Source organism: Sinohyriopsis cumingii, unplaced genomic scaffold, assembly GCF_028554795.1.
Source record: "Sinohyriopsis cumingii isolate HCF-2022 unplaced genomic scaffold, ASM2855479v2 utg002228l, whole genome shotgun sequence".
Classification (NCBI taxonomy): Eukaryota; Metazoa; Mollusca; class Bivalvia; order Unionida; family Unionidae; genus Sinohyriopsis; species Sinohyriopsis cumingii.
In genome coordinates, this window is record NW_028316164.1 from 327,182 (window position 1) to 344,296 (window position 17,115).

At 32.5% G+C, this 17,115-nt stretch overlaps 1 long non-coding RNA gene across 1 annotated transcript in view; it reads left to right on the forward strand.

Moving 5' to 3' along the window:
* LOC149770896 (uncharacterized) overlaps positions 1-16,871 on the forward strand; it is a 37,620-nt gene extending 20,749 nt beyond the window's left edge. The window contains exons 6-10 of the long non-coding RNA XR_016418446.1: positions 2,356-2,370; positions 8,077-8,094; positions 8,534-8,548; positions 13,969-13,986; positions 16,129-16,871. This is a non-coding gene — a long non-coding RNA (uncharacterized LOC149770896). The remainder of the gene's footprint in view (positions 1-2,355; positions 2,371-8,076; positions 8,095-8,533; positions 8,549-13,968; positions 13,987-16,128) is intronic.
* Positions 16,872-17,115: the final 244 nt, after the last annotated feature.

The following is a 17,115-nucleotide window of genomic DNA, read 5'->3' on the forward strand; positions in this document are numbered from 1 at the left end:
TTGCCCTCGGACGAGTCTAATTATGCAAAATTCTGTTCCAACAGGAAAGTTGGTGTGTGAACAATTTACTTCATGGATAATAATAATAATAATGATAATAATAGGTCATTGAGAACATAAGGATAAAAGTGACATTACTATTAAATTCAATAAAACTAAAATTGCTGGAAATGGAAAAGGTTTTCTTCGTTTTTGATTTAATGGATCAGAATGTATGTGCATATGTACATTTTAGGTACCTTTGCTGATAGATAATTCCCAAGCTCAGACTCGTTGTATTCGCGTTAGGTTATTCATGGTGGATTTCTCTCTTACAATTATATTTTTGCAATATTTCTTTTCATTATACACTAATGTGTGAAATATGGAGACGTACTGGCAAAATAATTTTCATATCTTTTAATCCTATATGTTCACATGTGAAAATATATTCTTGTAGTTTTGCATATAAAAAGATATTCGTGTATTTTCACATGTGAAAATATAAGATTTTCCATCAAGCCATGCAACACTTAATTGTGTGTGACCGCGAAAGGTGTACATGTAGTAATAAAAACGAGTACTGGGTGAACTAGGTAAAATAAATAGAAAGTGAATTACATACATACATGGAAATTAATGGAAAATAATCTTTGAGAAGAAAAGAAAATTATCAGACACCGAATGCATCTCTCTGAATTTAGTTCCCCCAACAACGATACACTGCCATAAAGACTCGCATTGTCTTCAGGAAAGGTCAATTAGTTACCATGATGAGAAAAGTTAGTGTTACTGATTATGTCAGCCAGTTATTATCACTATCTTCGGCTACGTTTCACTATATGATCTTCCTATGAAACCTATTCATATTTAAGTAATCGTGACCGTGTTGCGTCGAAGAGTGAGTTCAATCTACTTTATTTTTATTCTGGATAAAAATAAAATTTTCTTTTCCGATATTAATAAAGAATATCTTTCATCGTATGGTACCAAACACGATATATTTTCACTTGGGGCTTTGCTACTGGTTAAAATATCAAATTTCTGGTATCACACGATGATATATTTCCAGCATTAATACAGAAGATAACGAAAATATGATATCTATTGTATGACGTTTTACTAGCAATAATGCCTTGTTAACAGATGAGACAGATATAAGCTTAAATAAATTGGAAGAGAAAAGAAAAGTATAAAGTTCTGAAGGCAGGAAATTTTGACTCGTAATATTACTAGCATGCTAAATATCTACAAATTATCATATATCCATCAGGTCAATGCAGATCTATAAAACAAGTTTAGAGGTTTCATGAGAGGTGACTGAAGCCGAATGAAACAATATTACTATATTGATAACTACTGAAGAGAAATATTGTTCCTGAGTTTAGGATATATCATTATTATATTAAATATCCGAATTGGCAGAGAGACAATGTTAACCCAAGATCTCACAAGATATGATTTCAATGTTTTTGTCTATCTACAATATCTATTTGTGTAGGGGTATTGCAATTAAAAGACACATTATTTGATGATGCTGAGGTAGATACATGTTTTGCACAAGCATAAAGTAATGTTTTTATATGAAAGCTTATTTTAATAGCAAAATATAATCATTATTTTAAAACTGAACAACTATTGGTGAAACTACACAACTATAGATGAAATGTTCCATTCGAAACACTTCTTTAGTTTTACATCAATATTAAACGTTTATTTAATTCCTCCTTGAAATTCAAGAAACTGAATACATACATACATACATACATACATGCATACATGCATACATACATACATACATACATCATGCATGCATGCATGCATGCATACCTACATACATACATACATACATACATACATACATAATTACATACATACATACATACATACAGTTTGTTTTCCATCATTTTACTGAATCATATTATATTGGTTTTATGCTATGCATTAAAGTGAAAAAGTAGCGATTGGTCTGCAAAGCGTTTATTAAAATCAAGAAACCAACAGGAGAAAGTAAATTCTAAATTAATTGATGACTAACTATACATTGAAGTTATCTCCTCTTCTAGCACGAAATATTAATTTTGAAAATATCGGTTACATGAATATCTTTACTTAATTTTAGGAATTGAAAGACTGTAAAGTAGGTTTTCTTTGGTATCAACTTGCTTTACGCATTTTTCTTCTTTATCAAGATTAAAGCGAAATGTCAAAACTCTTGTATCATTTTCTCGTGGAATCATGATTAGAAAATCGATATATTTACTCATTTTGTCCCAGCTATTCTAAAGAATTTATTCAAGGCATGTCATTCACTGTATATAAATTTGGAAATAAATATATGTGTATGTAACCTCTTATCGCTGCTTCATTTTTCAGAAAAAGTTGGCTCACGTAAGTATTCTACAGCGTCTACTCTCAGCCGATAAGTACAACACACTTAGTGTCTACTCCCAGCCCTAAGTACAACGCATATATGCTAAAATTGAAAAAGGATGTTTCATTCTTTTCAAAACATTACCGTCAATATTCGCTTATAAGTCGACCTTTTGGTTTAATAGAAATTGTATCAATGCAGGGTAATAGTCATATTATAAGAAATATTTAGTTAAACATTTTCAAATTTGACTTTACAAGAATATCACTTTTTGGGGACACTATAATTCTCTATATGTCCTTAACTATTTTCAAACGTTATTTTGGTATTACGTTTAAATATCAGGTCGAAAAAATTAATGTTGTTGTTACATTTAATATAAGTTTTGAACACCTGCGAAATGTTTTGTCAACTAATAGATCGATATATTATATCGATCGTAACGATACAAATAGAATGACTTCTTGGTTGTTAAGGGACTATCATCAATTAAGTTTTACATGGAAATTTTATAAAATAATATACTTTGTTGAAATATTTACTAAATGTATTTAATTTGTATCTCTTTTCTTAGTACCTGATAAAAGTAATATTCCAGAATGATAATAATGAACAACAAAACTGTTTGGTTCAACTCTCGAATTCATTGAGCATATTTATTCGTATTACGTCACCGCTGATGGAAGTTTATCCGTTTGATTCCAGTCATAGACAACACTTCAAGAAACTAAGTTAACTCCCAAAAATGAAGACGTTACAGAAGTAATGCTGTAAAAATAATTGTAATACTGCATAAACTCAATTTTAATTAGACATTGTTGGCCATAAGCGCTAATACAGGTACGGTAATCGTGCAAATATTATTGAGTACCAGGGAATTAAACATCAAAGTACTTAGCATAAAGACAAAAGTCCCTCTTACCAAGATAGTATCGCCTTTAACACACTTTACTGGCGTGGATTGCTCTTCAGATCCGAAGCAAAATTTGCGAATTATAAACGTAGGACACACAAAAATATTTTAACGTTTGAGAATTTATTTTGTTAACGGAATCAGAAAATACAATAGAACGATGATGACCTAGTTACATTTTAATTCTGACTTTTAGCTTTTTTTGATAATTAATTCATGGTTATGTGGCAGTCATGTGAATAAATGCTGATTATGTGCCCTATACAAACTGAATATGTGTGCTTTTTCATAAAGATTACAAAAATTTGAAGGATCGATCTTATCACTGAAAAGCTTGAACTCGTAAGCGCGTTTATCAGCTGTAAGTAGAATGTAATCTGGGACAATGCTATATTTTCAAAACATGAATAAAGCGAAATCGGCATCTAAATATTTCCTGGAATAAATACTGATATGTAACACGAAGCACAAGTTGCACTGTGTATGTATTGTACAATATCCTGACAATACATCCTGGTATTCCGTGTAAACTATATCTGCCGGTGAATTAAGTAGCCATTTATTACCGTTGTGTAATTTCAAGCGCGGAAAATTGACAAATATGCACATGCAAAATGACAACAAAAACAACCACAGTAATGTGAAATAGTTGACTGCACTACTTTGGTTTCTCTAGTGGACGATCCTTTGGTTGGGCATTGATACTTGTTCATCATTCAATGTCATGCTGAATCCCTTTGATTATAACTCTCATCAGAAACATGGTCAGTCGCGGCAATCATTTGATCCGACTCTAAAAGTCAATATGATCAAGTGTCTCTTACATATCCGAACGTCAACCTCTATATAAACACTGGTCCACCTGTATGAATAGTCAGTGTTTTGTTAAAAATAATGCATTTCTGGACACAGTTAACAGACATCGTGAATTGCTAAGCTTAGCTACTTTTACTACCATAGGGAAAATAATATGTAAACGCAATGCGTACGATGGTGGATTTAAGGTAAAGGTTACATACTTTGCGGAGAAAAACAACAATAGTGTTGCAGAAAGTAAATTTGTGTATGCCCGAGAAACATATGCATGATTAACGGGAAACGAAACATTTTAGTTGATAGTGCCACACATTGCAGAAAATTAGAATAATGGAAAGTCCTTATGCAAATTGGGTGCTAGGTTTTCACGTGTGGGTTCTACAGCAGCGTGGAAATTGGCAAGCATTCATCAGGAACGCCGTCAAATTGAAGGACATTTCTACTGTTAAGGCTAACGGCTATGCAAAAGTTGATAAACATAAATCACATAAAATTTAATACGTGGATTTAAATAATAAAAATTTCGATGAAACATTTCAAATATTATGAATTACATTACATGAATATGAAAAATTTAATGTTTTCAGTTTATTTGTACGTGATGTACTTCGTTACTCAAATGTATTTATTCTACACTGGTTTTTTCATTTATTGTTTTGTCTGTTTACATCTAACTCAAACCAGTTTGACTTTATTTTTCCTCCAAGGGCAAATCGCGGTCACTGTCCACGTCATCCTTTGCAGACAGAATTCAATGCCAAACTAAAACCTTAAAATAGGAGAAATTCTCGTTTTGCAGCCGTAAATGGGTGCGGGTGACTTATATTCTAATCGACGTATGAACGGGTGTATTTGGTACATAATATCAAGGTAATTCGATCAGTGTCCAAACGTTCGTTTGTATATATTGAAACATGCAAGTGGAAATTGACTTGTGCAGGCCTTTCTGTCCAGATCACCAATAGGCCTTGTCGAGTTCGGAAGGTACCCCTATTTTCCGTATATATATATATATATATATAGATAGATAGATAGATAGATAGATAGATACATAGATACATAGATAGATAGAATGATATACGTCGTTTATGCGTTCTCAATATGCTTCGAAAAGGTGACTCTCTTGGCGATAGTCCTATGGAATTGTGGTAGTATTAATCCCCTTGCTGGACCTATGAGCTAATTAGAACTTTGTAGTCTTGTATTAAGTGGATCCGACGTTTGAAGCAAATGAGTCAAATATGATTCCCATGTGCTGCAGTTAAAAGTTTTCTCCTATTGAATAAAGAATTATACTTTTCTTTGAAGATGGATGTATCATATTTTCGACTTATATACCAAGCCCTCAAGCGGGTTACATGTTGAGTCGTGGATAAAAGTAAAATTTTAAGAGATATTGATTGTGATATTTGCAGATACTTACCTTATATACCCTTGGCTATGTTATAGAAAAGAATAGAAAGGAATAGGTGTTCTTAGTTTCTTATTCGATGTCCAGATCGTTCGATGCAGTTTTGATCGATTATAATTTGTGTTGGATGTAGGAGGTTTATTCTGCAAATTAATCTCCAGTAAACACAGCATCAGTAATATATGATCTTGTTAGCTAGTGTATTGTTGTGTCTCTCAAACAGAGATGGTTTAAACAAGATAATTATCTGCTTCATCCTTTTCCTTCCATATGAAATGTTTAAATGTCTATGGTTTCTTCAAATATAAAAATAAAATTTTAACTGCCGAATTCAAGAAAAGAAATGAGGTCTACCATGTAACAGATAAAAATGAAAAGAAAGAAATATTTCACTTTCAGGATCTTTGTCTCAAATATCTCATGACAGAAGAAACCAATGTCAATTTAGTACTCAGGGAAATCAAATATGTATAAGTTGCATAATTTGATTATTATGGCTATTATGATAGCATGTTCATTAGTCGAGATTTTAAGCGATGGCAGTTGCACTTTCCTTACCGACATTATACTAAATAGTGAAAGTGGAAGACTCAATTTTCTTCTCATCATATTTCTTGGTCTTCTCACAATAAAGGACAGGAAGATATATATAGTTCTAATGTATGTGTGCATATGTGCATGCTGATATTTTAGGAAGGTACACTAACAGAGCTTACTTATAATTCGTGTTAGACTTTCTAATTTTATTTTATGTAGCAAAGATGAAAGGTAACAATGGAAGAGTCAATACAACATATAATAAATATGGTGTCTGGGTTATTATGTACAGATTACACACTTGAAATTGCTTTATAGAAATAATCCTTAATGGAGATATTAATAACAGAAGACAGCAAGAATTAGTTCATTATTTCAAAGCTGTTCATTTTAAAACATTACCCCATCATATCATTTTGTTGGAGGTTCTCTTGCATATTAGAGGAAATGCTAATGCCAGCACTTTTCACAAGACACCATGCTGTGTTTATATTATTTTGGACTTGGCTTGAGAGAATCAAAAGGGAGAGAGAGTGATAAAGAGAAAGAGAGAGTAATCAGAAAATTATATCAAGTTGTTACTATATGAGAGATTCATGTAGTTTACACGCTTCAAAATTCTTTGAGAGGCAGATCCGTAACGTACATGTGAAGATTATAAGATAAAAAGATTTCATTACTTTGTTACCATTGGCAACCAAATGAAGCTCCAAACTTCATACATTTTGTGAGACCGCTCCGGTGGCCTAATGGTTAGAGCGTCCGCTTTGGATGCGGGAGATCGTGTGTCCGATCCCAGACCGCGTCATACCAGAGACTTAAAAAATGGTACCAACAGCTGCCCCGCTTGGCGTTCAGCATTAAGAGTTAGTGTTAGGACTGGTCAGCCTGGTGTCAGGATAATGTGACTGGGTGGGACATCATGCTACATGTCTGCGGCACGATGCCCCAGTGGTAGACATCACTATAAACTGCCACATTGCAGACATCGTAGCGATATGACTGAAGAATTGTTAAAGCTACCTTAAAAATCAAAATCACATTAGATCACATGACATTTTGTGAGACCTTGACAGACCAGTTTTCCAAAAGAATGGTGCTCCATAGAGTCAATGTATTTCATTATCAGAACCCATCTACGTTTGACATCCCTCCCTCATGCAAGAACTTTTAAGCAATCCCATGAAACGGAATAATTTGCACTAGTAACTTCAGTCTTTACGGTTTGTAAAAGGGCGGCGTAGAGAGTACGAACAAGTAACAGGGCATCTGTTACCTACAATTTCTTGTTACAAAGTCCAACAGCAACTGAGACCTTTGAAAGAGTTGTGATGAGTATGCTATCAATATTGACAAGTCCAACGAGGAATAACGTATACTTTTTCATTTGGCAGAATTTATGTACTTGTTCCTTCTGTAAGAGTTTAGAATATAGGTTGCAGAGAGGGTGATGTTGCAAAAATCAATACACTACAACAATATTCATTACGTTTGGTTTTTGTATCAAGATATGAACAACCTTTTTTCCCGCATTGTGTGGTGGATACTCAGAGCACAAAAGTTGAATCTTTTCCAATCGCAACGCTTTGGTCTATCATAGTATGGAACCCTTAACACATATCAACTGGGTGTCTGTCTCCCAAGCGCATCTGAATAATTATCAATGTGCCGGAGAAGGCTTCAGCAAAAACGTTGAATTTGGAATTTCAGTGATATGTTAGACAAAGTCTAAATTTGGCTTTTGATTTACTACATAAACTGCTTCGCTTCTGTATTTCGCAGCTCAGGAGATGCTAATTATTGTAGAAAAATCGTAACTTAACCTTTCTCAAAATATTAGCCACGTAGATATGGAAACGTTAATGATATTAGTTAGGCACCATTCTCACAAACGCATTGTTTTTGGAGAATTATCAGAGTAGATATTGTTTAGGTGAGGAGGATTCGTACAGCTTGTGACCTTCTCATGCATCTGTATCCTCTTTCGGAAGGAAATAGACATATTTATTTCACTTTTTCTCATGTAATATTCATTTATTCTTTCAGGAAAAAGAAATGCAAAGAGTAAGTATTAAGATATCTTAGCAAGTCACTAACTACTGTAAAGCGTTTATTGGAATCAAGAAACCAACAGGAGAAAGTAAATTCTGAATTAATTGATGACTATCTATACATAGAAGTTATCTCCTCTTCTAGCACGAAATATTAATTTTGAAAATTTTGGTTACATGAATATCTTTAATTGTAGGAATTGAAAGACTGTTAAGTAGGTTTTCTTTGGTATCAACTTGCTTTACGCATTTTTTTTTCTTCATCAAGATTAAAGCGAAATGTCAAAACTCTTGTATCATCTTCTCGTGGAATCATGATTAGAAAATCGATATATTTGCTCATTTTGTCCCAGCTATTCTTAAGAATTTACTCAAGGCATGCCATTCACTGTATATAAATTTGGAAATAAATATATGTGTATGTAACCTCTTATCGCTGCTTCATTTTTCAGGAAACGTTCGATCACGTAAGTATTCTACAGCGTCTACTCTCAGCCGATAAGTACAACACACTTAGTGTCTACTCCCAGCCCTAAGTACAACGCATATATGCTAAAATTAAAAAAGGATCTGTTATTCTTTTTGAAACATTACCGTCAATATTCGCTTATAAGTTGACCTTTTGCTTTAATAAAAATTGTATTAATGCAGGGTAGTAGTCATATTATAAGAAATATATAACTAAACATTTTCAAATTTGACTTTACCCTAATGTCTTTTTCTTGGGACATTATAATTCTCTGTATGCCTTTAATTATTTTCAAACGTTATTTTGGTATGACGTTAAAATCTCAGGTCGAAAAAATTAGTGCTGTTGTTTCATTTAATATAAGTTTTTGGACACCTGCGAAATGTTTTGTCAACTAATAAATCGATATATTATATCGATCGTAACGATACAAATAGAATGACTTCTTGGTTATTAAGGGACTCTCATCAATTATTTTTTACACAGAAATGTTATAAGATAATATACTTTGTTGAAATATTTACTGAATGTTTTTAATTTGTCTCTCTTTTCTCAGTAACTGTTAAAAATAATATTACAGAATTATAATAACGAAAAACAAAGCTGTTTGGTTCAACGCTCTAATTCATTGCGCATATTCATTCATATCACTTCACCGAGTGTACATTAAAAGTTGCATCACGTGCTGATGGAAGTATATCCGTTTGATTCCAGTCATAGACAACACTTCAAAAAACTAAGTTATCACCGATAATACGAAGACTTTACAGAAGTAATGCAGTAAAAGTAATTTTAATACTGCATAAACTCAATTTTAGTTACACATTAGTGGCAATAACCGCTGATACAGGTACGGTAATCGTGCAAATGTTATGGAGTATCAGGGTATTAAACATCAAAGTACTTAGCATAAAGACAAAAGTCCCTCTTACCAAGATAGTTTCGCCATTAACACACTTTACTGGCGTGGATTGCTCTTCAGAACCGAAGCAAAATTTGAGAATTATAAAAATAGGACACGCAAAAATATTTTAACGTCATAGAATTTATTTTCTGAACGAAATCACAAACTAAAATAGAACGATGATGACCTAGTTACATTTTAATTCTGACTTTTAGCTTTTTTTGATAATTAATTCATGGTTATGTGGCAGTCATGTGAATAAATGCTGGTTATGTGCCGTGTATAAACTAACTGTGTGCTTTTTCATAAATATTACAAAAATGTGAAGGATCTCATTTATCACTGAAAAGCTTGAACTCGTAAGCGCGTTTATCTGATGTAGGTGGAATGTAATCTGGGACAATGCTATATTTGTAATAAATGAATAATGCGAGATCGGTATCTAAATATTTCGTAGAATAAATACTGATATGTAACACTAAGCAAAAGTTGCACTGTGTATGTATTGTACAATATCCTGACAATACATCCTGGTATTCCGTGTAAACTATATCTGACCGTGAATTAAGTAGCCATTTATTACCGTTGTGTAATTTCATGCACGGGAAATTGAAAAATATGCACATGCAAAATACCAGCAAAAACAACCACAGTAATGTGAAATAGTTGACTGCACTGCTTTGGTTTCTCTAATGGACGATCCTTTGGTTGGGCATTGATACTTGTTCATCATTCAATGTCATGTTGAATACCTTTGATTATAACGCTCATCAGAAACATGGTCAGTCGCGGCAATCATTTGTTCTGACCCTAAAAGTCAATATGATCAAGTGTCTCTTACATACCCGAAGGTCAACCTCAATATAAATACTGGTCCACCTGTATGAACAGTCAGTGTTTTGTCAGTAATAATGTATTTCTGGACACAGTGAACAGACATCGTGAATTGCTAAGCTTAGCTACTTTTACTAACAGAGGGAAAAAAATATGTAAACGCAATGCGTACGATGGTGGGTTTAAGATAAAGGTTGTATACTTTGCGGAGAAAAACAACAATAGTGTTGCAGAAAGTAAATTTGGTGTGTCCAAGAAACCAATGCATGATTAAAGGAAGAAAAATAAGTTTTAGTTGATAGTGCCACACATTTGCAGAAAATTAGAACAATGGAAAGTCCTTATGCAAATTGGGAGTTTTGTTTTCACGTGTAGGTTCTGCAGCAGCGTGGAAATGTTCAATCAGTCATCAGAAATGCCATCAAATTGAAGGACCTTTCTACTGCTAAGGCTAAGAGCTGTGAAAAAGTTGATAAACATAAAAGATATAAAGTTTAATACGTAGATATAAATAATAAAAAAATCGATGAAACATTTCAAATATTATGAATTACATTACATGAATAAGAAAAATTTAATGTTATCAGTTTATTTGTACGTAATATACTTAGTTATTCAAATGTATTTATTCTACATTGGTTTTGTCAGTTATTGTTCTGCCTGTCTCCATATCACTCTAACCACTTTAACTTCTTTATATTTCCTCCATGGCAAATCGCGGTCACTGACCACGTCATCCTTTGCAGACAGAATTCAATGCCAAACTAAAACCTTAAAATAGGAGAAATTCTCGTTTTCCAGCCGTAAATGATTGCGGGTGACTTATATTCTAATTGACATATGAACGGGTGTATTTGGTACATAATATCAAGGTAATTCGATCAGCTTATTAACGTTCGTTTGTATATATTGAAACATGCAAGTGGAAATTAACTTGAGCAGGCCTTTCTGTCCATAGAACCAACAGGGCCTTGTCTAATTCAGAGAGTATCCCTATTTTCCGTTTATATATATATATATATATATATATATATATATATATATATATATATATATATATATATATATATATATATATATATATATATAGATAGATAGATAGATAGATAGATTGATTGATTGATATACGTCGTATATGAGTTCTTAATATGCGTCGAAAAGGTGACTCTCTTGGCGATTGTCCTTTGGAATTGTGGTAGTATTAATCCCCTTGCTGGACCTATGAGCTGATTAGAACTTTGTTGTCTTGTATTAAGTGGATCCGACTTTTGAAGCAAATGAGTCAAATATGATTCCCATGTGCTGCAGTTAAAAGTTTTCTCCTATTGAATAAAGAATTATACTTTTCTTTGAAGATGGATGTATCATATTTTCGACTTATATACCACGCCCTCAAGCGGGTCACATGTTGAGTCGTGGATAAAAGTGAAATTTTAAGAGATATTGATTGTGATATTTGCAGATACTTACCTTATTTAGTCTTGGCTATGTTATAGAAAAGAATAGAAAGGAATAGGTGTTCTTTGTTTCTTATTCAATGTCCAGATCGTTCGATGTAGTTTTGATCGATTATAGTTTGTGTTGGATGTATGGAGATTTATTGTGCAAATTAATCTCCAGTAAACACAGCATCAGTAATATATGATCTTGTTAGCTAGTGTATTGTTGTGTCTCTCAAACAGAGATGGTTTAAACAAGATAATTATCTTCTTCATCATTTTCCTTCCATGTGAAATGTTTAAATGTCTATGGTTTCTTCAAATATAAAAATAAAATTTTAACCGCCGAATTCAAGAAAAGAAATGAGGTCTACCATGTAACATATAAAAATGAAAATAAATAAATATTTCACTTTCAGGATCTTTGTCTCAAATATCTCATGACAGAAGAAACCAATGTCAATTTAGTACTCAGGGAAATCCAATATGTATAAGATGTATAATTTGATTAGTATGGCTATTACGATAGCATGAATATTAGTCGAGATTTTAAGCGATGGCAGTTGCACTTTCCTTACCGACATAACACTAAATAGTTAAACTGGAAGACTCAGTTTTTTCTCATCATATTTCTTGGTCTTCTCACAATAAAGGACAGGAAGATGCATATAGTTTTAGTGTATGTGTCCATATGTTCATGCTGATATTTTAGGAAGGTACACTAACAGAACTTACTTATAATTCGTGTTAGACTGTCTAATTTTATTTTATGTAGCAAAGATGAAAGGTAACAATGGAAGAGTCAATACAACATATAACACATATGGTGCGTCTGGGTTGTTATGTACAGATTACACACATGATAGTGCTTTAAAAAGATAATGCTTAATGGAGATATTAATATCAGAAGACAACAAGAATTAGTTCATTATTTCAAAGCTGTTCATTTTAAAACATTCATATTTTGTTCGAGGTTCTCTTGAATCTTAGATGAAATGCTAATGCCAGCACATTTCACTAGACACAACGCTGTGTTTATATTTTTTTGGACTTGGCTTCAGAGAATCAAAAGGGAGAGAGAGAGAGATAAAGAGAAAGGGACAGTAATCAGCAAATTATATCAAGATGTTACTGTATCAGAAATTCCTGTAGTTTACACGCTTCAAAATACTTTGAGAGGCAGACCCGTAACGTATATGTTCATTACTTTATTACCACTGGCAACCACATGAAGCTCCAAACTTCATACATTTTGTGAGACCTTGACAGACCACTTTTCCAAAAGAATCGGTGATCCATAGAGACAATGTATTTCATTATCTGAACCTATCTACGTTTGACCTCTCTTCCTCATGTACGAACTTTTCAGCTATCCCAAGAAACGGAATAATTTGCACTAGAAATATCCGTCTTTATGGTTTGTGAAAGGGCAGCGTAGAGAGTACGAACAAGTAACAGGGCATCTGTCACCTACACTTTCTTGTTACAAAGTCCAACATCAACTGAGACCTTTGAAAGAGTTGTGATGAGTATGCTATCAATATTGACAAGTCCAAACAGGACTTACGTATACTTTTTCATTTGGCAGAATTTATGTACTTGCTCCTTCTCTAAGAGTTTAGAAGATAGGTTGCAGAGAGGGTGATGTTGCAAAAATCAATACACCACAACAATATTCATTACGTTTGTTTTTTGTATCAAGATATGAACAACCTTTCTTCCCGCATTGTGTGGTGGATACTCGGAGCACAAAAGTTGAATCTTTTCCAATCGCAACGCTTTGGTCTATCATAGTATGGAACCCTTAACACATATCAACTGGGTGTCTGTCTCCCAAGCGCATCTGAATAATTATCAATGTGCCGGAGAAGGCTTCAGTAAAAAACGTTGAATTTGGAATTTCATTGATATGTTAGACAAAGTCTAAATTTGGCTTTTGATTTACTACATAAACTGCTTCGCTTCTGTATTTCGCAGCTCAGGAGATGCTAATTATTGTATAAAAGTCGTAACTTAACCCTTCTCAAAATATTAGCCACGTAGATATGGAAACGTTAATGATATTAGTTAGGCACCATGCTCATAAACGCATTGTTTTTGGAGAATTATCAGAGGAGATATTGTTTAGGTGAGGAGGATTCGTACAGCTTGTGACCTTCTCATGCATCTGTATCCTCTTTCGGAAGCAAATTGTCATATTTATTTCACTTTTTCTCATGTAATATTCATTTATTCTTTCAGGAAAAACAAATGCAAAGAGTAAGTATTAAGATATCTTAACAAGTCACTAACTACAGAGGATGAATGGAACAAAGTCGCTAAATGATTTTTACTACTCTAAAACAATTACTGGCAATTACTTAAAATGGTACCTTTTAATTCAATCTGTGCGAAACCAAGTACAAATTGTTTGAAAATAGATGGGTAATTTAAAGTAATTGCTGAAAATGACAGGTTATGCGAAGTAAAAGAAAATTTGAGATTGTGACTCAAAGGACACAAATATATATTGTTTCATGAAATATTACTTAATAATAATGATTCTAATTACAATAGTATTTTAATAATACTTCTTCTAGGTAAAATATTAGTATTTAGTAACAACTATACTAATTAACATATTAGTAACGATTTTATGAAATAATGGCGGTGAGACATACAACTGATTTAAATATAATTAGTTAATCATTATTGTACCAAATTAAATAAATGTATTCAGTTAAAATCCGAGAAAAGAAATTTGACTAAATAAGTGGATGTTTGAATGTTTATGCCAGTTCGTAAATTGTATAATGATTAAATACTTCCTAGTTTATAAGAGTAAAACATTAGCTTATTTGTTAATCAGGATTTTAAATTGTTTAAAGTTTTCTGGTAAAATAATTTCAAGTTTACATCATGGGCAAACATATACAGTTGCATAATGTGAAATATTATTTTGGAAAATAGACTGGTCTGCAAAATTGTGGACACTTAAAACCTTTCCATAGGCTTGACATTTTCAATAAATTTCCTAGAATCCAGGAAAATACAAAATCTTAGAAACGTATTAGTGATGTTGAACATTCACGTGCTCTTACTACAAAACAATGACACAAAATGAGTTGCTTTCGGACGTTTCTTATAATGCAAAAGTCTGTTCCAACAGGAAAGTTGGTGTGTGAACAATAGACTTCATTGATAAAAATAATAATAATAATAATAATAATAATAATGATAATAATAATAATAATGATGATGATAATAATAATAAGTCATTCAGAACATTAGCATAAAACTGATAATACAATTAAATTCAATAAAACTAAAATTACTGGAAATGGAAAAGGTTTTCTTCGTTTTTGATTTAATGAATCAGAATGTATGTGCATATGTACATTTTAGGTACCTTTGCTGATAGATAATTCCCAAGCTCAGATTCGTTGTTCTCGAGTTAGGTTATTCATGGTGGATTTCTCTCTTACAATTATATTTTTGCAATATTTCTTTTCATTATACACTAATGTGTGAAATATGGAGACGTACTGGCAAAATAATTTTCATATCTTTTAATCCTATATGTTCACATGTGAAAATATATTCTTGTAGTTTTGCGTATAAAAAAATATTCGTGTATTTTCACATGTGAAAATATAAGATTTTCCATCAAGCCATGCAACACTTAATTGTGTGTGACCGCGAAAGGTGTACATGTAGTAATAAAAACGAGTACTGGGTGAACTAGATAAAATAAATAGAAAGTGAATTGCATACATACATGGAAATTAATGGAAAATAATCTTTGAGAAGAAAAGAAAATTATCAGACACCGAATGCATCTCTCTGAATTTAGTTCCCCCAACAACGATACACTGCCATAAAGACTCGCATTGTCTTCAGGAAAGGTCAGTTTGTTACCATGATGAAAAAAATTAGAGTTACAGATTATGTTAGCCAGTTATTATCACTATCTTCGGCTACGTTTCACTATATGATCTTCCTATGAAACCTATTCGTATTTAAGTAATCGTGACCGTGGTGCGTCGAAGAGTGAGTTTAATCTACTATATTTTTATTCTGGATAAAAATAAAATTTTCTTTTCCGATATTAATAAAGAATATCTTTCATCGTATGGTACCAAACACGATATATTTTCACTTGGGGCTTTGCTACTGGTTAAAATATCAAATTTCTGGTATCACACGATGATATATTTCCAGCATTAATACGGAAGATAACGAAAATACGATATCTATTGAATGACTTTTTACTAGCAATAATGCCTTGTTAACAGATGAGACAGATATAAGCTTAAATACATTGGAAGAGAAAAGAAAAGTATAAAGTTCTGAAGACAGGAAATTTTGACTCGTAATATTACTAGCATGCTAAATATCTACAAATTATCATATATCCATCAGGTCAATGCAGATCTATAAAACAAGTTTAGAGGCTTCATGAGAGATGACTGAAGGTGAATGAAGAAATATTAATATTTGATAACTACTGATGAGAAATCTTGTTCCTGAGTTTAGGATATATCATTATTATATGAAAGATCGGAATTGACAGACAGACAATGTTAACCCAATATCTCACAAGATATCATTTATAAATATGTTGGTTAGGGTGATTTGAGCCATATTTGTAGACTACGTCACTTAATCATGTGTAATACCTGGTGAGCTTCAATCTTTCTTTCTATCTGTCTATCTATCTATCTATCTATCTATCTATCTATCCATCTATCTATCTATATACCTATCTATCTATATATCTATCTATTTATATATCTATCTATCTACCTACCTACCTACATATCTATCTATCTATCTATCTATCTATCTATCCATATATATATACATATTTGCGTGCATGTCGTTTCATTTATGTACCTTTTGCTTAACCAGTCAGGGATATTGGTTGGTGGACCATACGTATAGCTCATTTGAAACACTAAAAAGAATGAGATTCAGATAATATAGTATACGTCAACCTCATACAGTAGATTGGTTAAAAGGCCACTTATAGCCAAATTAAGTCATGGTAAACACTGAATTGTGTAGTGCGGATATGAGCATGAATAACATACCATTTGTTTCAAACAAATAAGGAAATTATATTCCACTTTTTCTTTTATTTCTTCTTATATGATTGATTTATACTATTTCAGGCAAGCAAATAAAATGTACGTATTTATATATCAATGTTTTTAGTTCCTATCTGTTTCTGACTCTCCCACTCTCTCTCTCTCTCTCCCTCTCTCCTGTATATCTGTTTCTCTAAAAAAAAGACGCAGCCACACACACCCACACAAGAGCTCATACTCAATAATAACACAATAATTACCTGGGATATACACATTTGCTAGTTTTTCAGTATGAAAACAATTGTCCATTTTTCTGTAA